Genomic DNA, 23,562 nt, shown 5'->3' with positions numbered 1-23,562 from the left:
AAAAAAAAAAAAAAAAGAACACAGGGGGGAGGGCGGCACGGGCAACACATGTCACCTGAATACTTGTACTCCCATCATCTGCTTGAAAAGAGAGAGAAAAGAAAATGCAATCCTAGAGGTAAGAGACACTTTTTAAAAATAATGAATCCGAAGAGAAAAGTAAAAGGAGGCCTGTGGAGCAGGTCTGGGTGTGACTCCGGATCCCCCAACATCAGGTGCCACCACCAAAGATTCCTGCGTGTAGCCCATAGAACCCCAAAAGCAACGGGACGAGTTCTGGTCACATACTCCCTCAAAATGACATCCTGGCCTTCTTCTGGAACTCCCTCCCCTCTCAGACTCTCAAGGTTTCCTCCAGCGTGTCGGTTCCCACAGAGCAGACCTTTGGTCTGAGACCTGACAGTCCAGATGCCACGCATGCTGCCGCGTGGCGGCGGTGTCGCGGCTTGGGACAAGAGGAGGCCCCACGGTGCGGGCTGGGGCGCCAGGCACCGCGCGGGCGCTGAGGGTGGGGGTGACCCCCACCCCGGGCCGCCGCCTCGCTCCCAGAAAGGGGACAGAACAAGAGGCAAGAAAAAAAAAAAAAAAAAAGCAGCAGCCTGTGGCACCCGGTATTCCCAGGCGGTCTCCCATCCAAGTACTAACCAGGCCCGACCCTGCTTAGCTTCCGAGACCAGACGAGATCGGGGGCGTTCAGGGTGGTGTGGCCCTAGACGGCGGCGGAGGGCGCCCCTGCCCCGCTCGAGAAGCCGAGCCTCTCTGCGCTTCCCCGCCGCCGCCTCCCGCCCCAGGCCCCGCGCCGGGCGGGGCCGGGCCGGCCGGGTCCCGCGGGCTGCCAGGGACGGGGGTGATGGGCGGGGCGGGGCGGGGGGCTGTCTCTCTATACACACACACACACACTCACACTCACTCACACTCACACAAGATGCGCCTCCACGGCTGGACTCGCCAAGGTGGAGCCCTCCCAGCCCCCCTCGTCTCCTCGCCCGGCCTCCTTCACCTACCCGCTGCCCACCCCCAGCGCGTCGCTGCCGCTGACTGCGCACGCGCGGGACGCTCGCCCTTTGACCCCAGCCAGGGGCCGCCCTCCCCCACAACCCCTTTCAGCTGCGCCCCCCCCTCGCCCTGTGGGTGGGCTGCCGCCTATTCCCCCGGGCCAGGGCTGGGGCACAGCCAGTGTATGGGGCGTCTCTCTCTGGGGATGTGTCCCATGGGTGGGGTGGGGTGGCGTGGTTTGGGGGGCGCTGAAGAAATCAGTCCCCTCCATCTCCTACCTCTGGAAAACGCCCAAGCCCGTGGAGAACTGCCGGCACCGCTTCGTGGGGGCCGGGACCCTCCTCCGTGTCCTCCTGTGGCCCAGTCCAAGGGGCCTGGGCCTGGCCGGGGCTGCTTTGGACCCCGACCACCCTGGCGTGTGGACTCGCTAAAAATCAGCTATTAGATATTGGATTCCAGCTTCCTGGAGGTCATTTCACTAATGAGTGCACCGGAAAGAGTTTCCTAATCCATCTGTGAGGGTGGCAACTGAAGGAGAATTTTAAAGCTGACAGAATAGGCGAGGGAAGGCATAGGAGATTTCCACACCCAGCAAGGAAGACTTTCCCGAAATGGAAGAAAGAAACGAGCAAACAGAGACACCGGTAGCCCGCCCGGAAAAGAGTCTGCCCCCGAGAGAAAGCACCCTGACCAGGTTCACCCGTGGGTGGGTGGCGAGCTAGCGGCATTCAGAAGAGCGAGGCCCGCAGTCTGTGCGGAAGACACCTGCACTCGGGTGTGTGTGGCGGCGCGATTCCCAAGCAGCTCTAGATGTTAAACCAAGGAGAAGCCAGGGAGTTCCCAACGCCCCAGGTGTCCTCAGCCCACGACTGGCTGCTGTGGGAATGCGAAGCCCGGCTCCTTGTCTCAGAGCGGGGTTCCCAGGAGGATCAGGCTGAAGCTGGGACTTGGCCTCAAAGTGTCCCCTCGCATGGCCACCCCCTTCCCCTTCCTGCTCCTCTACTCCTGGTGCCCCTCCATCCAGGGGCCAGACCTTAAAGAGTCACCGCAAGAGAATCCTGGTCCCAAAGGAGCCTTCTGGGGGACCGGTGCTGAGAGAGGTTGTGGGCATGGCCCGCTGGGGCTCTGCCCGACCCAGGGCTGAGAGATGCCACCTCCCAGCTCTGGGTCCCTGCAGGAAGTGTTGGCAAGCACAGGGCCGGTCCTCCAAAGGCCCAGGTGCAGGGAGCCCAGGCCAAGCAGCCTGTGGAAGAAGCCACTTGCCGTGCCACCCCGGGAACAGGACTGCAGGCCCCGGCCCTTCCCACCTCCTCCTCCTCCTCCTCCTCCTCCCCCCCCGCCCCGCCCCCACAGGGCACAGGGCTCAGAGACACCTGAGACTCTTGCTACCCAAAGTGCAAAGGGCATCAGTTGCTCCTCCAACCCCCCCCCCCCCGCCCAGCAGACCACGTTGTCCAGCCAGCCCCCGGGCCTCCCTGGGGTGCCCAGCACAAAAGTGCAGACACCCACCGGACCCTCAGTCTCAGTTTTCGGAGGTTTTTGCCACTCTAAGGACCCGCAGGCCAGCTGGGCCTTCGGGCAGGACAGAGAGCCCCGGAATCCGACGTGGAGAGCTGCGTGTACGTCCCCATCAGGAGGCGGTCCCCACCTCCGCGGCTCTCCCCTTGCGGGGAGCGGCAGCCCAGCCGGCAGCCGCAGGGCCTCAGGGAAGACACCAGGCTGGGCCCCCGCGGCACAGCGGGGGCACGTCCCCCGCACTCACGCGACTTAGGGACGGCTGCTGGAGACTGCTGCGGCCACCCTGCTGCCGGGTTTCTGGAGGGCTTCCTGGAAGCAGCGTCCACACCAAGCCCTTGGAAGGCCCAGGCGACGGAGGAGCCGGTCAGGCAGGGGCCGAGGACGGTGAGAGGCCGGGCGGGAAGGAGCGTGTCAGGCAGGGGCAGAGGACGGTGACCGGCCGGGCGGGGAGGAGCCGGTCAGGCGGGGGCCCAGGACAGTGACGGGCCTGGCCGGGGAGGAGTGCGTCAGGCAGGGGCAGAGGAGACGGGCTGGGTAAGGGTTAGGGTTACAGTTAGGGCACAATTCACAATCCCAAAGACGTGGAAGCGACCCGAGTGCCCATCCATCCAGGAGTGCATCAATAAAATGTGGCGCGTGGACACCACGGAGTGCCATTCGGCTGTGAGGAGCAGCGGTGAGAGGGCGCCTCTCGTGTTCTCCTGGCCAGAGCTGGAACCCGTTCCAGGAAGCCAAGTATCCCAAGAATGGACACACGAGCACCACGTGAGCGCGCTCACCAGCAAATTGGTACGAACGGATGGACGCCTAAGTGGACAGAGAGGAATCACCTTCATCGGGTGGGTGTCGGGCGGGCGGGTGGGGGGAGGGGAGGGGCATACACATCCATTAGGCATGGGGTGGGTGCGCACCGACTGGGGGATGGGCGCACTTGAAGCTCTGACCCGAGGGGGGAGGCTTGGAGAGGGCAAGGCACCCGACCTTAACATTGGTACCCCCACAATACGCTGGAACAACATGAGAGGTATATGAATAAGAACACAGGGGGGGCCGGGCGCGGTGGCTCACGCCTGTAATCCTAGCTCTCTGGGAGGCCGAGGCGGGCGGATTGCTCCAGGTCAGGAGTTCGAAACCAGCCTGAGCAAGAGCGAGACCCCGTCTCTACTAAAAATAGAAAGAAATTAATTGGCCAACTAATATATATAGAAAAACACAGCCGGGCGTGGTGGTGCATGCCTGTAGTCCCAACTACTCGGGAGGCTGAGGCAGCAGGATTGCTTGAGCCCGGAGATTGAGGTTGCTGTGAGCTAGGCTGACGCCATGGCACTCACTCTAGCCTGGGCAGCAAAACGAGACTCTGTCTCAAAAAAAAAAAAAAAAGAACACAGGGGGGAGGGCGGCACGGGCAACACATGTCACCTGAATACTTGTACTCCCATCATCTGCTTGAAAAGAGAGAGAAAAGAAAATGCAATCCTAGAGGTAAGAGACACTTTTTAAAAATAATGAATCCGAAGAGAAAAGTAAAAGGAGGCCTGTGGAGCAGGTCTGGGTGTGACTCCGGATCCCCCAACATCAGGTGCCACCACCAAAGATTCCTGCGTGTAGCCCATAGAACCCCAAAAGCAACGGGACGAGTTCTGGTCACATACTCCCTCAAAATGACATCCTGGCCTTCTTCTGGAACTCCCTCCCCTCTCAGACTCTCAAGGTTTCCTCCAGCGTGTCGGTTCCCACAGAGCAGACCTTTGGTCTGAGACCTGACAGTCCAGATGCCACGCATGCTGCCGCGTGGCGGCGGTGTCGCGGCTTGGGACAAGAGGAGGCCCCACGGTGCGGGCTGGGGCGCCAGGCACCGCGCGGGCGCTGAGGGTGGGGGTGACCCCCACCCCGGGCCGCCGCCTCGCTCCCAGAAAGGGGACAGAACAAGAGGCAAGAAAAAAAAAAAAAAAAAAAGCAGCAGCCTGTGGCACCCGGTATTCCCAGGCGGTCTCCCATCCAAGTACTAACCAGGCCCGACCCTGCTTAGCTTCCGAGACCAGACGAGATCGGGGGCGTTCAGGGTGGTGTGGCCCTAGACGGCGGCGGAGGGCGCCCCTGCCCCGCTCGAGAAGCCGAGCCTCTCTGCGCTTCCCCGCCGCCGCCTCCCGCCCCAGGCCCCGCGCCGGGCGGGGCCGGGCCGGCCGGGTCCCGCGGGCTGCCAGGGACGGGGGTGATGGGCGGGGCGGGGCGGGGGGCTGTCTCTCTATACACACACACACACACTCACACTCACTCACACTCACACAAGATGCGCCTCCACGGCTGGACTCGCCAAGGTGGAGCCCTCCCAGCCCCCCTCGTCTCCTCGCCCGGCCTCCTTCACCTACCCGCTGCCCACCCCCAGCGCGTCGCTGCCGCTGACTGCGCACGCGCGGGACGCTCGCCCTTTGACCCCAGCCAGGGGCCGCCCTCCCCCACAACCCCTTTCAGCTGCGCCCCCCCTCGCCCTGTGGGTGGGCTGCCGCCTATTCCCCCGGGCCAGGGCTGGGGCACAGCCAGTGTATGGGGCGTGTCTCTCTGGGGATGTGTCCCATGGGTGGGGTGGGGTGGCGTGGTTTGGGGGGCGCTGAAGAAATCAGTCCCCTCCATCTCCTACCTCTGGAAAACGCCCAAGCCCGTGGAGAACTGCCGGCACCGCTTCGTGGGGGCCGGGACCCTCCTCCGTGTCCTCCTGTGGCCCAGTCCAAGGGGCCTGGGCCTGGCCGGGGCTGCTTTGGACCCCGACCACCCTGGCGTGTGGACTCGCTAAAAATCGGCCATTAGATATTGGATTCCAGCTTCCTGGAGGTCATTTCACTAATGAGTGCACCGGAAAGAGTTTCCTAATCCATCTGTGAGGGTGGCAACTGAAGGAGAATTTTAAAGCTGACAGAATAGGCGAGGGAAGGCATAGGAGATTTCCACACCCAGCAAGGAAGACTTTCCCGAAATGGAAGAAAGAAACGAGCAAACAGAGACACCGGTAGCCCGCCCGGAAAAGAGTCTGCCCCTGAGAGAAAGCACCCTGACCAGGTTCACCCGTGGGTGGGTGGCGAGCTAGCGGCATTCAGAAGAGCGAGGCCCGCAGTCTGTGCGGAAGACACCTGCACTCGGGTGTGTGTGGCGGCGCGATTCCCAAGCAGCTCTAGATGTTAAACTAATGAGGAGAAGCCAGGGAGTTCCCAACGCCCCAGGTGTCCTCAGCCCACGACTGGCTGCTGTGGGAATGCGAAGCCCGGCTCCTTGTCTCAGAGCGGGGTTCCCAGGAGGATCAGGCTGAAGCTGGGACTTGGCCTCAAAGTGTCCCCTCGCATGGCCACCCCCTTCCCCTTCCTGCTCCTCTACTCCTGGTGCCCCTCCATCCAGGGGCCAGACCTTAAAGAGTCACCGCAAGAGAATCCTGGTCCCAAAGGAGCCTTCTGGGGGACCGGTGCTGAGAGAGGTTGTGGGCATGGCCCGCTGGGGCTCTGCCCGACCCAGGGCTGAGAGATGCCACCTCCCAGCTCTGGGTCCCTGCAGGAAGTGTTGGCAAGCACAGGGCCGGTCCTCCAAAGGCCCAGGTGCAGGGAGCCCAGGCCAAGCAGCCTGTGGAAGAAGCCACTTGCCGTGCCACCCCGGGAACAGGACTGCAGGCCCCGGCCCTTCCCACCTCCTCCTCCTCCTCCTCCTCCTCCCCCCCGCCCCGCCCCCACAGGGCACAGGGCTCAGAGACACCTCAGACTCTTGCTACCCAAAGTGCAAAGGGCATCAGTTGCTCCTCCAACCCCCCCCCCCCGCCCAGCAGACCACGTTGTCCAGCCAGCCCCCGGGCCTCCCTGGGGTGCCCAGCACAAAAGTGCAGACACCCACCGGACCCTCAGTCTCAGTTTTCGGAGGTTTTTGCCACTCTAAGGACCCGCAGGCCAGCTGGGCCTTCGGGCAGGACAGAGAGCCCCGGAATCCGACGTGGAGAGCTGCGTGTACGTCCCCATCAGGAGGCGGTCCCCACCTCCGCGGCTCTCCCCTTGCGGGGAGCGGCAGCCCAGCCGGCAGCCGCAGGGCCTCAGGGAAGACACCAGGCTGGGCCCCCGCGGCACAGCGGGGGCACGTCCCCCGCACTCACGCGACTTAGGGACGGCTGCTGGAGACTGCTGCGGCCACCCTGCTGCCGGGTTTCCGGAGGGCTTCCTGGAAGCAGCGTCCACACCAAGCCCTTGGAAGGCCCAGGCGACGGAGGAGCCGGTCAGGCAGGGGCCGAGGACGGTGAGAGGCCGGGCGGGAAGGAGCGTGTCAGGCAGGGGCAGAGGACGGTGACCGGCCGGGCGGGGAGGAGCCGGTCAGGCGGGGGCCCAGGACAGTGACGGGCCTGGCCGGGGAGGAGTGCGTCAGGCAGGGGCAGAGGAGACGGGCTGGGTAAGGGTTAGGGTTACAGTTAGGGCACAATTCACAATCCCAAAGACGTGGAAGCGACCCGAGTGCCCATCCATCCAGGAGTGCATCAATAAAATGTGGCGCGTGGACACCACGGAGTGCCATTCGGCTGTGAGGAGCAGCGGTGAGAGGGCGCCTCTCGTGTTCTCCTGGCCAGAGCTGGAACCCGTTCCAGTAAGCCAAGTATCCCAAGAATGAACACACGAGCACCACGTGAGCGCGCTCACCAGCAAATTGGTACGAACGGATGGACGCCTAAGTGGACAGAGAGGAATCACCTTCATCGGGTGGGTGTTGGGCGGGCGGGTGGGGGGAGGGGAGGGGCATACACATCCATTAGGCATGGGGTGGGTGCGCACCGACTGGGGGATGGGCGCACTTGAAGCTCTGACCCGAGGGGGGAGGCTTGGAGAGGGCAAGGCACCCGACCTTAACATTGGTACCCCCACAATACGCTGGAACAACATGAGAGGTATATGAATAAGAACACAGGGGGGGCCGGGCGCGGTGGCTCACGCCTGTAATCCTAGCTCTCTGGGAGGCCGAGGCGGGCGGATTGCTCCAGGTCAGGAGTTCGAAACCAGCCTGAGCAAGAGCGAGACCCCGTCTCTACTAAAAATAGAAAGAAATTAATTGGCCAACTAATATATATAGAAAAACACAGCCGGGCGTGGTGGTGCATGCCTGTAGTCCCAACTACTCGGGAGGCTGAGGCAGCAGGATTGCTTGAGCCCGGAGATTGAGGTTGCTGTGAGCTAGGCTGACGCCATGGCACTCACTCTAGCCTGGGCAGCAAAACGAGACTCTGTCTCAAAAAAAAAAAAAAAAGAACACAGGGGGGAGGGCGGCACGGGCAACACATGTCACCTGAATACTTGTACTCCCATCATCTGCTTGAAAAGAGAGAGAAAAGAAAATGCAATCCTAGAGGTAAGAGACACTTTTTAAAAATAATGAATCCGAAGAGAAAAGTAAAAGGAGGCCTGTGGAGCAGGTCTGGGTGTGACTCCGGATCCCCCAACATCAGGTGCCACCACCAAAGATTCCTGCGTGTAGCCCATAGAACCCCAAAAGCAACGGGACGAGTTCTGGTCACATACTCCCTCAAAATGACATCCTGGCCTTCTTCTGGAACTCCCTCCCCTCTCAGACTCTCAAGGTTTCCTCCAGTGTGTCGGTTCCCACAGAGCAGACCTTTGGTCTGAGACCTGACAGTCCAGATGCCACGCATGCTGCCGCGTGGCGGCGGTGTCGCGGCTTGGGACAAGAGGAGGCCCCACGGTGCGGGCTGGGGCGCCAGGCACCGCGCGGGCGCTGAGGGTGGGGGTGACCCCCACCCCGGGCCGCCGCCTCGCTCCAAGAAAGGGGACAGAACAAGAGGCAAGAAAAAAAAAAAAAAAAGCAGCAGCCTGTGGCACCCGGTATTCCCAGGCGGTCTCCCATCCAAGTACTAACCAGGCCCGACCCTGCTTAGCTTCCGAGACCAGACGAGATCGGGGGCGTTCAGGGTGGTGTGGCCCTAGACGGCGGCGGAGGGCGCCCCTGCCCCGCTCGAGAAGCCGAGCCTCTCTGGGCTTCCCCGCCGCCGCCTCCCGCCCCAGGCCCCGCGCCGGGCGGGGCCGGGCCGGCCGGGTCCCGCGGGCTCCCAGGGACGGGGGTGATGGGCGGGGCGGGGCGGGGCGGGGTGGGGGGCTGTCTCTCTATACACACACACACACACTCACACTCACTCACACTCACACAAGATGCGCCTCCACGGCTGGACTCGCCAAGGTGGAGCCCTCCCAGCCCCCCTCGTCTCCTCGCCCGGCCTCCTTCACCTACCCGCTGCCCACCCCCAGCGCGTCGCTGCCGCTGACTGCGCACGCGCGGGACGCTCGCCCTTTGACCCCAGCCAGGGGCCGCCCTCCCCCACAACCCCTTTCAGCTGCGCCCCCCCCTCGCCCTGTGGGTGGGCTGCCGCCTATTCCCCCGGGCCAGGGCTGGGGCACAGCCAGTGTATGGGGCGTCTCTCTCTGGGGATGTGTCCCATGGGTGGGGTGGGGTGGCGTGGTTTGGGGGGCGCTGAAGAAATCAGTCCCCTCCATCTCCTACCTCTGGAAAACGCCCAAGCCCGTGGAGAACTGCCGGCACCGCTTCGTGGGGGCCGGGACCCTCCTCCGTGTCCTCCTGTGGCCCAGTCCAAGGGGCCTGGGCCTGGCCGGGGCTGCTTTGGACCCCGACCACCCTGGCGTGTGGACTCGCTAAAAATCAGCTATTAGATATTGGATTCCAGCTTCCTGGAGGTCATTTCACTAATGAGTGCACCGGAAAGAGTTTCCTAATCCATCTGTGAGGGTGGCAACTGAAGGAGAATTTTAAAGCTGACAGAATAGGCGAGGGAAGGCATAGGAGATTTCCACACCCAGCAAGGAAGACTTTCCCGAAATGGAAGAAAGAAACGAGCAAACAGAGACACCGGTAGCCCGCCCGGAAAAGAGTCTGCCCCCGAGAGAAAGCACCCTGACCAGGTTCACCCGTGGGTGGGTGGCGAGCTAGCGGCATTCAGAAGAGCGAGGCCCGCAGTCTGTGCGGAAGACACCTGCACTCGGGTGTGTGTGGCGGCGCGATTCCCAAGCAGCTCTAGATGTTAAACCAAGGAGAAGCCAGGGAGTTCCCAACGCCCCAGGTGTCCTCAGCCCACGACTGGCTGCTGTGGGAATGCGAAGCCCGGCTCCTTGTCTCAGAGCGGGGTTCCCAGGAGGATCAGGCTGAAGCTGGGACTTGGCCTCAAAGTGTCCCCTCGCATGGCCACCCCCTTCCCCTTCCTGCTCCTCTACTCCTGGTGCCCCTCCATCCAGGGGCCAGACCTTAAAGAGTCACCGCAAGAGAATCCTGGTCCCAAAGGAGCCTTCTGGGGGACCGGTGCTGAGAGAGGTTGTGGGCATGGCCCGCTGGGGCTCTGCCCGACCCAGGGCTGAGAGATGCCACCTCCCAGCTCTGGGTCCCTGCAGGAAGTGTTGGCAAGCACAGGGCCGGTCCTCCAAAGGCCCAGGTGCAGGGAGCCCAGGCCAAGCAGCCTGTGGAAGAAGCCACTTGCCGTGCCACCCCGGGAACAGGACTGCAGGCCCCGGCCCTTCCCACCTCCTCCTCCTCCTCCTCCTCCTCCCCCCCGCCCCGCCCCCACAGGGCACAGGGCTCAGAGACACCTCAGACTCTTGCTACCCAAAGTGCAAAGGGCATCAGTTGCTCCTCCAACCCCCCCCCCCCCCCGCCCAGCAGACCACGTTGTCCAGCCAGCCCCCGGGCCTCCCTGGGGTGCCCAGCACAAAAGTGCAGACACCCACCGGACCCTCAGTCTCAGTTTTCGGAGGTTTTTGCCACTCTAAGGACCCGCAGGCCAGCTGGGCCTTCGGGCAGGACAGAGAGCCCCGGAATCCGACGTGGAGAGCTGCGTGTACGTCCCCATCAGGAGGCGGTCCCCACCTCCGCGGCTCTCCCCTTGCGGGGAGCGGCAGCCCAGCCGGCAGCCGCAGGGCCTCAGGGAAGACACCAGGCTGGGCCCCCGCGGCACAGCGGGGGCACGTCCCCCGCACTCACGCGACTTAGGGACGGCTGCTGGAGACTGCTGCGGCCACCCTGCTGCCGGGTTTCTGGAGGGCTTCCTGGAAGCAGCGTCCACACCAAGCCCTTGGAAGGCCCAGGCGACGGAGGAGCCGGTCAGGCAGGGGCCGAGGACGGTGAGAGGCCGGGCGGGAAGGAGCGTGTCAGGCAGGGGCAGAGGACGGTGACCGGCCGGGCGGGGAGGAGCCGGTCAGGCGGGGGCCCAGGACAGTGACGGGCCTGGCCGGGGAGGAGTGCGTCAGGCAGGGGCAGAGGAGACGGGCTGGGTAAGGGTTAGGGTTACAGTTAGGGCACAATTCACAATCCCAAAGACGTGGAAGCGACCCGAGTGCCCATCCATCCAGGAGTGCATCAATAAAATGTGGCTCGTGGACACCACGGAGTGCCATTCGGCTGTGAGGAGCAGCGGTGAGAGGGCGCCTCTCGTGTTCTCCTGGCCAGAGCTGGAACCCGTTCCAGGAAGCCAAGTATCCCAAGAATGGACACACGAGCACCACGTGAGCGCGCTCACCAGCAAATTGGTACGAACGGATGGACGCCTAAGTGGACAGAGAGGAATCACCTTCATCGGGTGGGTGTCGGGCGGGCGGGTGGGGGGAGGGGAGGGGCATACACATCCATTAGGCATGGGGTGGGTGCGCACCGACTGGGGGATGGGCGCACTTGAAGCTCTGACCCGAGGGGGGAGGCTTGGAGAGGGCAAGGCACCCGACCTTAACATTGGTACCCCCACAATACGCTGGAACAACATGAGAGGTATATGAATAAGAACACAGGGGGGGCCGGGCGCGGTGGCTCACGCCTGTAATCCTAGCTCTCTGGGAGGCCGAGGCGGGCGGATTGCTCCAGGTCAGGAGTTCGAAACCAGCCTGAGCAAGAGCGAGACCCCGTCTCTACTAAAAATAGAAAGAAATTAATTGGCCAACTAATATATATAAAAAAACACAGCCGGGCGTGGTGGTGCATGCCTGTAGTCCCAACTACTCGGGAGGCTGAGGCAGCAGGATTGCTTGAGCCCGGAGATTGAGGTTGCTGTGAGCTAGGCTGACGCCATGGCACTCACTCTAGCCTGGGCAGCAAAACGAGACTCTGTCTCAAAAAAAAAAAAAAAAGAACACAGGGGGGAGGGCGGCACGGGCAACACATGTCACCTGAATACTTGTACTCCCATCATCTGCTTGAAAAGAGAGAGAAAAGAAAATGCAATCCTAGAGGTAAGAGACACTTTTTAAAAATAATGAATCCGAAGAGAAAAGTAAAAGGAGGCCTGTGGAGCAGGTCTGGGTGTGACTCCGGATCCCCCAACATCAGGTGCCACCACCAAAGATTCCTGCGTGTAGCCCATAGAACCCCAAAAGCAACGGGACGAGTTCTGGTCACATACTCCCTCAAAATGACATCCTGGCCTTCTTCTGGAACTCCCTCCCCTCTCAGACTCTCAAGGTTTCCTCCAGTGTGTCGGTTCCCACAGAGCAGACCTTTGGTCTGAGACCTGACAGTCCAGATGCCACGCATGCTGCCGCGTGGCGGCGGTGTCGCGGCTTGGGACAAGAGGAGGCCCCACGGTGCGGGCTGGGGCGCCAGGCACCGCGCGGGCGCTGAGGGTGGGGGTGACCCCCACCCCGGGCCGCCGCCTCGCTCCAAGAAAGGGGACAGAACAAGAGGCAAGAAAAAAAAAAAAAAAAGCAGCAGCCTGTGGCACCCGGTATTCCCAGGCGGTCTCCCATCCAAGTACTAACCAGGCCCGACCCTGCTTAGCTTCCGAGACCAGACGAGATCGGGGGCGTTCAGGGTGGTGTGGCCCTAGACGGCGGCGGAGGGCGCCCCTGCCCCGCTCGAGAAGCCGAGCCTCTCTGGGCTTCCCCGCCGCCGCCTCCCGCCCCAGGCCCCGCGCCGGGCGGGGCCGGGCCGGCCGGGTCCCGCGGGCTCCCAGGGACGGGGGTGATGGGCGGGGCGGGGCGGGGCGGGGTGGGGGGCTGTCTCTCTATACACACACACACACACTCACACTCACTCACACTCACACAAGATGCGCCTCCACGGCTGGACTCGCCAAGGTGGAGCCCTCCCAGCCCCCCTCGTCTCCTCGCCCGGCCTCCTTCACCTACCCGCTGCCCACCCCCAGCGCGTCGCTGCCGCTGACTGCGCACGCGCGGGACGCTCGCCCTTTGACCCCAGCCAGGGGCCGCCCTCCCCCACAACCCCTTTCAGCTGCGCCCCCCCCTCGCCCTGTGGGTGGGCTGCCGCCTATTCCCCCGGGCCAGGGCTGGGGCACAGCCAGTGTATGGGGCGTCTCTCTCTGGGGATGTGTCCCATGGGTGGGGTGGGGTGGCGTGGTTTGGGGGGCGCTGAAGAAATCAGTCCCCTCCATCTCCTACCTCTGGAAAACGCCCAAGCCCGTGGAGAACTGCCGGCACCGCTTCGTGGGGGCCGGGACCCTCCTCCGTGTCCTCCTGTGGCCCAGTCCAAGGGGCCTGGGCCTGGCCGGGGCTGCTTTGGACCCCGACCACCCTGGCGTGTGGACTCGCTAAAAATCAGCTATTAGATATTGGATTCCAGCTTCCTGGAGGTCATTTCACTAATGAGTGCACCGGAAAGAGTTTCCTAATCCATCTGTGAGGGTGGCAACTGAAGGAGAATTTTAAAGCTGACAGAATAGGCGAGGGAAGGCATAGGAGATTTCCACACCCAGCAAGGAAGACTTTCCCGAAATGGAAGAAAGAAACGAGCAAACAGAGACACCGGTAGCCCGCCCGGAAAAGAGTCTGCCCCCGAGAGAAAGCACCCTGACCAGGTTCACCCGTGGGTGGGTGGCGAGCTAGCGGCATTCAGAAGAGCGAGGCCCGCAGTCTGTGCGGAAGACACCTGCACTCGGGTGTGTGTGGCGGCGCGATTCCCAAGCAGCTCTAGATGTTAAACCAAGGAGAAGCCAGGGAGTTCCCAACGCCCCAGGTGTCCTCAGCCCACGACTGGCTGCTGTGGGAATGCGAAGCCCGGCTCCTTGTCTCAGAGCGGGGTTCCCAGGAGGATCAGGCTGAAGCTGGGACTTGGCCTCAAAGTGTCCCCTCGCATGGCCACCCCCTTCCCCTTCCTGCTCCTCTACTCCTGGTGCCCCTCCATCCAGGGGCCAGACCTTAAAGAGTCACCGCAAGAGAATCCTGGTCCCAAAGGAGCCTTCTGGGGGACCGGTGCTGAGAGAGGTTGTGGGCATGGCCCGCTGGGGCTCTGCCCGACCCAGGGCTGAGAGATGCCACCTCCCAGCTCTGGGTCCCTGCAGGAAGTGTTGGCAAGCACAGGGCCGGTCCTCCAAAGGCCCAGGTGCAGGGAGCCCAGGCCAAGCAGCCTGTGGAAGAAGCCACTTGCCGTGCCACCCCGGGAACAGGACTGCAGGCCCCGGCCCTTCCCACCTCCTCCTCCTCCTCCTCCTCCTCCCCCCCCGCCCCGCCCCCACAGGGCACAGGGCTCAGAGACACCTCAGACTCTTGCTACCCAAAGTGCAAAGGGCATCAGTTGCTCCTCCAACCCCCCCCCCCCGCCCAGCAGACCACGTTGTCCAGCCAGCCCCCGGGCCTCCCTGGGGTGCCCAGCACAAAAGTGCAGACACCCACCGGACCCTCAGTCTCAGTTTTCGGAGGTTTTTGCCACTCTAAGGACCCGCAGGCCAGCTGGGCCTTCGGGCAGGACAGAGAGCCCCGGAATCCGACGTGGAGAGCTGCGTGTACGTCCCCATCAGGAGGCGGTCCCCACCTCCGCGGCTCTCCCCTTGCGGGGAGCGGCAGCCCAGCCGGCAGCCGCAGGGCCTCAGGGAAGACACCAGGCTGGGCCCCCGCGGCACAGCGGGGGCACGTCCCCCGCACTCACGCGACTTAGGGACGGCTGCTGGAGACTGCTGCGGCCACCCTGCTGCCGGGTTTCTGGAGGGCTTCCTGGAAGCAGCGTCCACACCAAGCCCTTGGAAGGCCCAGGCGACGGAGGAGCCGGTCAGGCAGGGGCCGAGGACGGTGAGAGGCCGGGCGGGAAGGAGCGTGTCAGGCAGGGGCAGAGGACGGTGACCGGCCGGGCGGGGAGGAGCCGGTCAGGCGGGGGCCCAGGACAGTGACGGGCCTGGCCGGGGAGGAGTGCGTCAGGCAGGGGCAGAGGAGACGGGCTGGGTAAGGGTTAGGGTTACAGTTAGGGCACAATTCACAATCCCAAAGACGTGGAAGCGACCCGAGTGCCCATCCATCCAGGAGTGCATCAATAAAATGTGGCGCGTGGACACCACGGAGTGCCATTCGGCTGTGAGGAGCAGCGGTGAGAGGGCGCCTCTCGTGTTCTCCTGGCCAGAGCTGGAACCCGTTCCAGGAAGCCAAGTATCCCAAGAATGGACACACGAGCACCACGTGAGCGCGCTCACCAGCAAATTGGTACGAACGGATGGACGCCTAAGTGGACAGAGAGGAATCACCTTCATCGGGTGGGTGTCGGGCGGGCGGGTGGGGGGAGGGGAGGGGCATACACATCCATTAGGCATGGGGTGGGTGCGCACCGACTGGGGGATGGGCGCACTTGAAGCTCTGACCCGAGGGGGGAGGCTTGGAGAGGGCAAGGCACCCGACCTTAACATTGGTACCCCCACAATACGCTGGAACAACATGAGAGGTATATGAATAAGAACACAGGGGGGGCCGGGCGCGGTGGCTCACGCCTGTAATCCTAGCTCTCTGGGAGGCCGAGGCGGGCGGATTGCTCCAGGTCAGGAGTTCGAAACCAGCCTGAGCAAGAGCGAGACCCCGTCTCTACTAAAAATAGAAAGAAATTAATTGGCCAACTAATATATATAGAAAAACACAGCCGGGCGTGGTGGTGCATGCCTGTAGTCCCAACTACTCGGGAGGCTGAGGCAGCAGGATTGCTTGAGCCCGGAGATTGAGGTTGCTGTGAGCTAGGCTGACGCCATGGCACTCACTCTAGCCTGGGCAGCAAAACGAGACTCTGTCTCAAAAAAAAAAAAAAAAGAACACAGGGGGGAGGGCGGCACGGGCAACACATGTCACCTGAATACTTGTACTCCCATCATCTGCTTGAAAAGAGAGAGAAAAGAAAATGCAATCCTAGAGGTAAGAGACACTTTTTAAAAATAATGAATCCGAAGAGAAAAGTAAAAGGAGGCCTGTGGAGCAGGTCTGGGTGTGACTCCGGATCCCCCAACATCAGGTGCCACCACCAAAGATTCCTGCGTGTAGCCCATAGAACCCCAAAAGCAACGGGACGAGTTCTGGTCACATACTCCCTCAAAATGACATCCTGGCCTTCTTCTGGAACTCCCTCCCCTCTCAGACTCTCAAGGTTTCCTCCAGCGTGTCGGTTCCCACAGAGCAGACCTTTGGTCTGAGACCTGACAGTCCAGATGCCACGCATGCTGCCGCGTGGCGGCGGTGTCGCGGCTTGGGACAAGAGGAGGCCCCACGGTGCGGGCTGGGGCGCCAGGCACCGCGCGGGCGCTGAGGGTGGGGGTGACCCCCACCCCGGGCCGCCGCCTCGCTCCCAGAAAGGGGACAGAACAAGAGGCAAGAAAAAAAAAAAAAAAAAAAAGCAGCAGCCTGTGGCACCCGGTATTCCCAGGCGGTCTCCCATCCAAGTACTAACCAGGCCCGACCCTGCTTAGCTTCCGAGACCAGACGAGATCGGGGGCGTTCAGGGTGGTGTGGCCCTAGACGGCGGCGGAGGGCGCCCCTGCCCCGCTCGAGAAGCCGAGCCTCTCTGCGCTTCCCCGCCGCCGCCTCCCGCCCCAGGCCCCGCGCCGGGCGGGGCCGGGCCGGCCGGGTCCCGCGGGCTGCCAGGGACGGGGGTGATGGGCGGGGCGGGGCGGGGGGCTGTCTCTCTATACACACACACACACACTCACACTCACTCACACTCACACAAGATGCGCCTCCACGGCTGGACTCGCCAAGGTGGAGCCCTCCCAGCCCCCCTCGTCTCCTCGCCCGGCCTCCTTCACCTACCCGCTGCCCACCCCCAGCGCGTCGCTGCCGCTGACTGCGCACGCGCGGGACGCTCGCCCTTTGACCCCAGCCAGGGGCCGCCCTCCCCCACAACCCCTTTCAGCTGCGCCCCCCCTCGCCCTGTGGGTGGGCTGCCGCCTATTCCCCCGGGCCAGGGCTGGGGCACAGCCAGTGTATGGGGCGTGTCTCTCTGGGGATGTGTCCCATGGGTGGGGTGGGGTGGCGTGGTTTGGGGGGCGCTGAAGAAATCAGTCCCCTCCATCTCCTACCTCTGGAAAACGCCCAAGCCCGTGGAGAACTGCCGGCACCGCTTCGTGGGGGCCGGGACCCTCCTCCGTGTCCTCCTGTGGCCCAGTCCAAGGGGCCTGGGCCTGGCCGGGGCTGCTTTGGACCCCGACCACCCTGGCGTGTGGACTCGCTAAAAATCGGCCATTAGATATTGGATTCCAGCTTCCTGGAGGTCATTTCACTAATGAGTGCACCGGAAAGAGTTTCCTAATCCATCTGTGAGGGTGGCAACTGAAGGAGAATTTTAAAGCTGACAGAATAGGCGAGGGAAGGCATAGGAGATTTCCACACCCAGCAAGGAAGACTTTCCCGAAATGGAAGAAAGAAACGAGCAAACAGAGACACCGGTAGCCCGCCCGGAAAAGAGTCTGCCCCTGAGAGAAAGCACCCTGACCAGGTTCACCCGTGGGTGGGTGGCGAGCTAGCGGCATTCAGAAGAGCGAGGCCCGCAGTCTGTGCGGAAGACACCTGCACTCGGGTGTGTGTGGCGGCGCGATTCCCAAGCAGCTCTAGATGTTAAACTAATGAGGAGAAGCCAGGGAGTTCCCAACGCCCCAGGTGTCCTCAGCCCACGACTGGCTGCTGTGGGAATGCGAAGCCCGGCTCCTTGTCTCAGAGCGGGGTTCCCAGGAGGATCAGGCTGAAGCTGGGACTTGGCCTCAAAGTGTCCCCTCGCATGGCCACCCCCTTCCCCTTCCTGCTCCTCTACTCCTGGTGCCCCTCCATCCAGGGGCCAGACCTTAAAGAGTCACCGCAAGAGAATCCTGGTCCCAAAGGAGCCTTCTGGGGGACCGGTGCTGAGAGAGGTTGTGGGCATGGCCCGCTGGGGCTCTGCCCGACCCAGGGCTGAGAGATGCCACCTCCCAGCTCTGGGTCCCTGCAGGAAGTGTTGGCAAGCACAGGGCCGGTCCTCGAAAGGCCCAGGTGCAGGGAGCCCAGGCCAAGCAGCCTGTGGAAGAAGCCACTTGCCGTGCCACCCCGGGAACAGGACTGCAGGCCCCGGCCCTTCCCACCTCCTCCTCCTCCTCCTCCTCCTCCCCCCCGCCCCGCCCCCACAGGGCACAGGGCTCAGAGACACCTCAGACTCTTGCTACCCAAAGTGCAAAGGGCATCAGTTGCTCCTCCAACCCCCCCCCCCCCCCCGCCCAGCAGACCACGTTGTCCAGCCAGCCCCCGGGCCTCCCTGGGGTGCCCAGCACAAAAGTGCAGACACCCACCGGACCCTCAGTCTCAGTTTTCGGAGGTTTTTGCCACTCTAAGGACCCGCAGGCCAGCTGGGCCTTCGGGCAGGACAGAGAGCCCCGGAATCCGACGTGGAGAGCTGCGTGTACGTCCCCATCAGGAGGCGGTCCCCACCTCCGCGGCTCTCCCCTTGCGGGGAGCGGCAGCCCAGCCGGCAGCCGCAGGGCCTCAGGGAAGACACCAGGCTGGGCCCCCGCGGCACAGCGGGGGCACGTCCCCCGCACTCACGCGACTTAGGGACGGCTGCTGGAGACTGCTGCGGCCACCCTGCTGCCGGGTTTCCGGAGGGCTTCCTGGAAGCAGCGTCCACACCAAGCCCTTGGAAGGCCCAGGCGACGGAGGAGCCGGTCAGGCAGGGGCCGAGGACGGTGAGAGGCCGGGCGGGAAGGAGCGTGTCAGGCAGGGGCAGAGGACGGTGACCGGCCGGGCGGGGAGGAGCCGGTCAGGCGGGGGCCCAGGACAGTGACGGGCCTGGCCGGGGAGGAGTGCGTCAGGCAGGGGCAGAGGAGACGGGCTGGGTAAGGGTTAGGGTTACAGTTAGGGCACAATTCACAATCCCAAAGACGTGGAAGCGACCCGAGTGCCCATCCATCCAGGAGTGCATCAATAAAATGTGGCGCGTGGACACCACGGAGTGCCATTCGGCTGTGAGGAGCAGCGGTGAGAGGGCGCCTCTCGTGTTCTCCTGGCCAGAGCTGGAACCCGTTCCAGTAAGCCAAGTATCCCAAGAATGAACACACGAGCACCACGTGAGCGCGCTCACCAGCAAATTGGTACGAACGGATGGACGCCTAAGTGGACAGAGAGGAATCACCTTCATCGGGTGGGTGTTGGGCGGGCGGGTGGGGGGAGGGGAGGGGCATACACATCCATTAGGCATGGGGTGGGTGCGCACCGACTGGGGGATGGGCGCACTTGAAGCTCTGACCCGAGGGGGGAGGCTTGGAGAGGGCAAGGCACCCGACCTTAACATTGGTACCCCCACAATACGCTGGAACAACATGAGAGGTATATGAATAAGAACACAGGGGGGGCCGGGCGCGGTGGCTCACGCCTGTAATCCTAGCTCTCTGGGAGGCCGAGGCGGGCGGATTGCTCCAGGTCAGGAGTTCGAAACCAGCCTGAGCAAGAGCGAGACCCCGTCTCTACTAAAAATAGAAAGAAATTAATTGGCCAACTAATATATATAGAAAAACACAGCCGGGCGTGGTGGTGCATGCCTGTAGTCCCAACTACTCGGGAGGCTGAGGCAGCAGGATTGCTTGAGCCCGGAGATTGAGGTTGCTGTGAGCTAGGCTGACGCCATGGCACTCACTCTAGCCTGGGCAGCAAAACGAGACTCTGTCTCAAAAAAAAAAAAAAAAGAACACAGGGGGGAGGGCGGCACGGGCAACACATGTCACCTGAATACTTGTACTCCCATCATCTGCTTGAAAAGAGAGAGAAAAGAAAATGCAATCCTAGAGGTAAGAGACACTTTTTAAAAATAATGAATCCGAAGAGAAAAGTAAAAGGAGGCCTGTGGAGCAGGTCTGGGTGTGACTCCGGATCCCCCAACATCAGGTGCCACCACCAAAGATTCCTGCGTGTAGCCCATAGAACCCCAAAAGCAACGGGACGAGTTCTGGTCACATACTCCCTCAAAATGACATCCTGGCCTTCTTCTGGAACTCCCTCCCCTCTCAGACTCTCAAGGTTTCCTCCAGTGTGTCGGTTCCCACAGAGCAGACCTTTGGTCTGAGACCTGACAGTCCAGATGCCACGCATGCTGCCGCGTGGCGGCGGTGTCGCGGCTTGGGACAAGAGGAGGCCCCACGGTGCGGGCTGGGGCGCCAGGCACCGCGCGGGCGCTGAGGGTGGGGGTGACCCCCACCCCGGGCCGCCGCCTCGCTCCAAGAAAGGGGACAGAACAAGAGGCAAGAAAAAAAAAAAAAAAAGCAGCAGCCTGTGGCACCCGGTATTCCCAGGCGGTCTCCCATCCAAGTACTAACCAGGCCCGACCCTGCTTAGCTTCCGAGACCAGACGAGATCGGGGGCGTTCAGGGTGGTGTGGCCCTAGACGGCGGCGGAGGGCGCCCCTGCCCCGCTCGAGAAGCCGAGCCTCTCTGGGCTTCCCCGCCGCCGCCTCCCGCCCCAGGCCCCGCGCCGGGCGGGGCCGGGCCGGCCGGGTCCCGCGGGCTCCCAGGGACGGGGGTGATGGGCGGGGCGGGGCGGGGCGGGGTGGGGGGCTGTCTCTCTATACACACACACACACACTCACACTCACTCACACTCACACAAGATGCGCCTCCACGGCTGGACTCGCCAAGGTGGAGCCCTCCCAGCCCCCCTCGTCTCCTCGCCCGGCCTCCTTCACCTACCCGCTGCCCACCCCCAGCGCGTCGCTGCCGCTGACTGCGCACGCGCGGGACGCTCGCCCTTTGACCCCAGCCAGGGGCCGCCCTCCCCCACAACCCCTTTCAGCTGCGCCCCCCCCTCGCCCTGTGGGTGGGCTGCCGCCTATTCCCCCGGGCCAGGGCTGGGGCACAGCCAGTGTATGGGGCGTCTCTCTCTGGGGATGTGTCCCATGGGTGGGGTGGGGTGGCGTGGTTTGGGGGGCGCTGAAGAAATCAGTCCCCTCCATCTCCTACCTCTGGAAAACGCCCAAGCCCGTGGAGAACTGCCGGCACCGCTTCGTGGGGGCCGGGACCCTCCTCCGTGTCCTCCTGTGGCCCAGTCCAAGGGGCCTGGGCCTGGCCGGGGCTGCTTTGGACCCCGACCACCCTGGCGTGTGGACTCGCTAAAAATCAGCTATTAGATATTGGATTCCAGCTTCCTGGAGGTCATTTCACTAATGAGTGCACCGGAAAGAGTTTCCTAATCCATCTGTGAGGGTGGCAACTGAAGGAGAATTTTAAAGCTGACAGAATAGGCGAGGGAAGGCATAGGAGATTTCCACACCCAGCAAGGAAGACTTTCCCGAAATGGAAGAAAGAAACGAGCAAACAGAGACACCGGTAGCCCGCCCGGAAAAGAGTCTGCCCCCGAGAGAAAGCACCCTGACCAGGTTCACCCGTGGGTGGGTGGCGAGCTAGCGGCATTCAGAAGAGCGAGGCCCGCAGTCTGTGCGGAAGACACCTGCACTCGGGTGTGTGTGGCGGCGCGATTCCCAAGCAGCTCTAGATGTTAAACCAAGGAGAAGCCAGGGAGTTCCCAACGCCCCAGGTGTCCTCAGCCCACGACTGGCTGCTGTGGGAATGCGAAGCCCGGCTCCTTGTCTCAGAGCGGGGTTCCCAGGAGGATCAGGCTGAAGCTGGGACTTGGCCTCAAAGTGTCCCCTCGCATGGCCACCCCCTTCCCCTTCCTGCTCCTCTACTCCTGGTGCCCCTCCATCCAGGGGCCAGACCTTAAAGAGTCACCGCAAGAGAATCCTGGTCCCAAAGGAGCCTTCTGGGGGACCGGTGCTGAGAGAGGTTGTGGGCATGGCCCGCTGGGGCTCTGCCCGACCCAGGGCTGAGAGATGCCACCTCCCAGCTCTGGGTCCCTGCAGGAAGTGTTGGCAAGCACAGGGCCGGTCCTCCAAAGGCCCAGGTGCAGGGAGCCCAGGCCAAGCAGCCTGTGGAAGAAGCCACTTGCCGTGCCACCCCGGGAACAGGACTGCAGGCCCCGGCCCTTCCCACCTCCTCCTCCTCCTCCTCCTCCTCCCCCCCGCCCCGCCCCCACAGGGCACAGGGCTCAGAGACACCTCAGACTCTTGCTACCCAAAGTGCAAAGGGCATCAGTTGCTCCTCCAACCCCCCCCCCCCGCCCAGCAGACCACGTTGTCCAGCCAGCCCCCGGGCCTCCCTGGGGTGCCCAGCACAAAAGTGCAGACACCCACCGGACCCTCAGTCTCAGTTTTCGGAGGTTTTTGCCACTCTAAGGACCCGCAGGCCAGCTGGGCCTTCGGGCAGGACAGAGAGCCCCGGAATCCGACGTGGAGAGCTGCGTGTACGTCCCCATCAGGAGGCGGTCCCCACCTCCGCGGCTCTCCCCTTGCGGGGAGCGGCAGCCCAGCCGGCAGCCGCAGGGCCTCAGGGAAGACACCAGGCTGGGCCCCCGCGGCACAGCGGGGGCACGTCCCCCGCACTCACGCGACTTAGGGACGGCTGCTGGAGACTGCTGCGGCCACCCTGCTGCCGGGTTTCTGGAGGGCTTCCTGGAAGCAGCGTCCACACCAAGCCCTTGGAAGGCCCAGGCGACGGAGGAGCCGGTCAGGCAGGGGCCGAGGACGGTGAGAGGCCGGGCGGGAAGGAGCGTGTCAGGCAGGGGCAGAGGACGGTGACCGGCCGGGCGGGGAGGAGCCGGTCAGGCGGGGGCCCAGGACAGTGACGGGCCTGGCCGGGGAGGAGTGCGTCAGGCAGGGGCAGAGGAGACGGGCTGGGTAAGGGTTAGGGTTACAGTTAGGGCACAATTCACAATCCCAAAGACGTGGAAGCGACCCGAGTGCCCATCCATCCAGGAGTGCATCAATAAAATGTGGCGCGTGGACACCACGGAGTGCCATTCGGCTGTGAGGAGCAGCGGTGAGAGGGCGCCTCTCGTGTTCTCCTGGCCAGAGCTGGAACCCGTTCCAGGAAGCCAAGTATCCCAAGAATGGACACACGAGCACCACGTGAGCGCGCTCACCAGCAAATTGGTACGAACGGATGGACGCCTAAGTGGACAGAGAGGAATCACCTTCATCGGGTGGGTGTCGGGCGGGCGGGTGGGGGGAGGGGAGGGGCATACACATCCATTAGGCATGGGGTGGGTGCGCACCGACTGGGGGATGGGCGCACTTGAAGCTCTGACCCGAGGGGGGAGGCTTGGAGAGGGCAAGGCACCCGACCTTAACATTGGTACCCCCACAATACGCTGGAACAACATGAGAGGTATATGAATAAGAACACAGGGGGGGCCGGGCGCGGTGGCTCACGCCTGTAATCCTAGCTCTCTGGGAGGCCGAGGCGGGCGGATTGCTCCAGGTCAGGAGTTCGAAACCAGCCTGAGCAAGAGCGAGACCCCGTCTCTACTAAAAATAGAAAGAAATTAATTGGCCAACTAATATATATAGAAAAACACAGCCGGGCGTGGTGGTGCATGCCTGTAGTCCCAACTACTCGGGAGGCTGAGGGAGCAGGATTGCTTGAGCCCGGAGATTGAGGTTGCTGTGAGCTAGGCTGACGCCATGGCACTCACTCTAGCCTGGGCAGCAAAACGAGACTCTGTCTCAAAAAAAAAAAAAAAAGAACACAGGGGGGAGGGCGGCACGGGCAACACATGTCACCTGAATACTTGTACTCCCATCATCTGCTTGAAAAGAGAGAGAAAAGAAAATGCAATCCTAGAGGTAAGAGACACTTTTTAAAAATAATGAATCCGAAGAGAAAAGTAAAAGGAGGCCTGTGGAGCAGGTCTGGGTGTGACTCCGGATCCCCCAACATCAGGTGCCACCACCAAAGATTCCTGCGTGTAGCCCATAGAACCCCAAAAGCAA

At 62.9% G+C, this 23,562-nt stretch overlaps 6 non-coding genes across 6 annotated transcripts; all 6 read right to left on the bottom strand.

The window, feature by feature from the left end:
* Nucleotides 1-596: 596 nt before the first annotated feature.
* On the bottom strand, nucleotides 597-715 carry LOC142873899 (5S ribosomal RNA). The gene has a single exon (XR_012921872.1). It is a non-coding gene; the product is annotated as a 5S ribosomal RNA (ribosomal RNA).
* A 3,760-nt stretch (nucleotides 716-4,475) lies between these two features.
* LOC142873898 (5S ribosomal RNA) lies at nucleotides 4,476-4,594 on the bottom strand. Its single transcript, XR_012921871.1, has one exon. It is a non-coding gene; the product is annotated as a 5S ribosomal RNA (ribosomal RNA).
* A 3,757-nt stretch (nucleotides 4,595-8,351) lies between these two features.
* Nucleotides 8,352-8,470, bottom strand: LOC142873897 (5S ribosomal RNA). The gene has a single exon (XR_012921870.1). It is a non-coding gene; the product is annotated as a 5S ribosomal RNA (ribosomal RNA).
* Nucleotides 8,471-12,238: 3,768 nt separating this feature from the next.
* LOC142873896 (5S ribosomal RNA) lies at nucleotides 12,239-12,357 on the bottom strand. Its single transcript, XR_012921869.1, has one exon. It is a non-coding gene; the product is annotated as a 5S ribosomal RNA (ribosomal RNA).
* Nucleotides 12,358-16,127: 3,770 nt separating this feature from the next.
* Nucleotides 16,128-16,246, bottom strand: LOC142873895 (5S ribosomal RNA). Its single transcript, XR_012921868.1, has one exon. It is a non-coding gene; the product is annotated as a 5S ribosomal RNA (ribosomal RNA).
* Nucleotides 16,247-20,007: 3,761 nt separating this feature from the next.
* Nucleotides 20,008-20,126, bottom strand: LOC142873894 (5S ribosomal RNA). Its single transcript, XR_012921867.1, has one exon. It is a non-coding gene; the product is annotated as a 5S ribosomal RNA (ribosomal RNA).
* Between the last annotated feature and the right edge of the window lie 3,436 nt (nucleotides 20,127-23,562).

The sequence above is a fragment of the Microcebus murinus genome, chromosome 11 (genome assembly GCF_040939455.1).
Source record: "Microcebus murinus isolate Inina chromosome 11, M.murinus_Inina_mat1.0, whole genome shotgun sequence".
Classification (NCBI taxonomy): Eukaryota; Metazoa; Chordata; class Mammalia; order Primates; family Cheirogaleidae; genus Microcebus; species Microcebus murinus.
The sequence above is the reverse complement of the archived record's forward strand: the minus strand, read 5'-3'. Positions and strand labels throughout refer to the sequence as shown.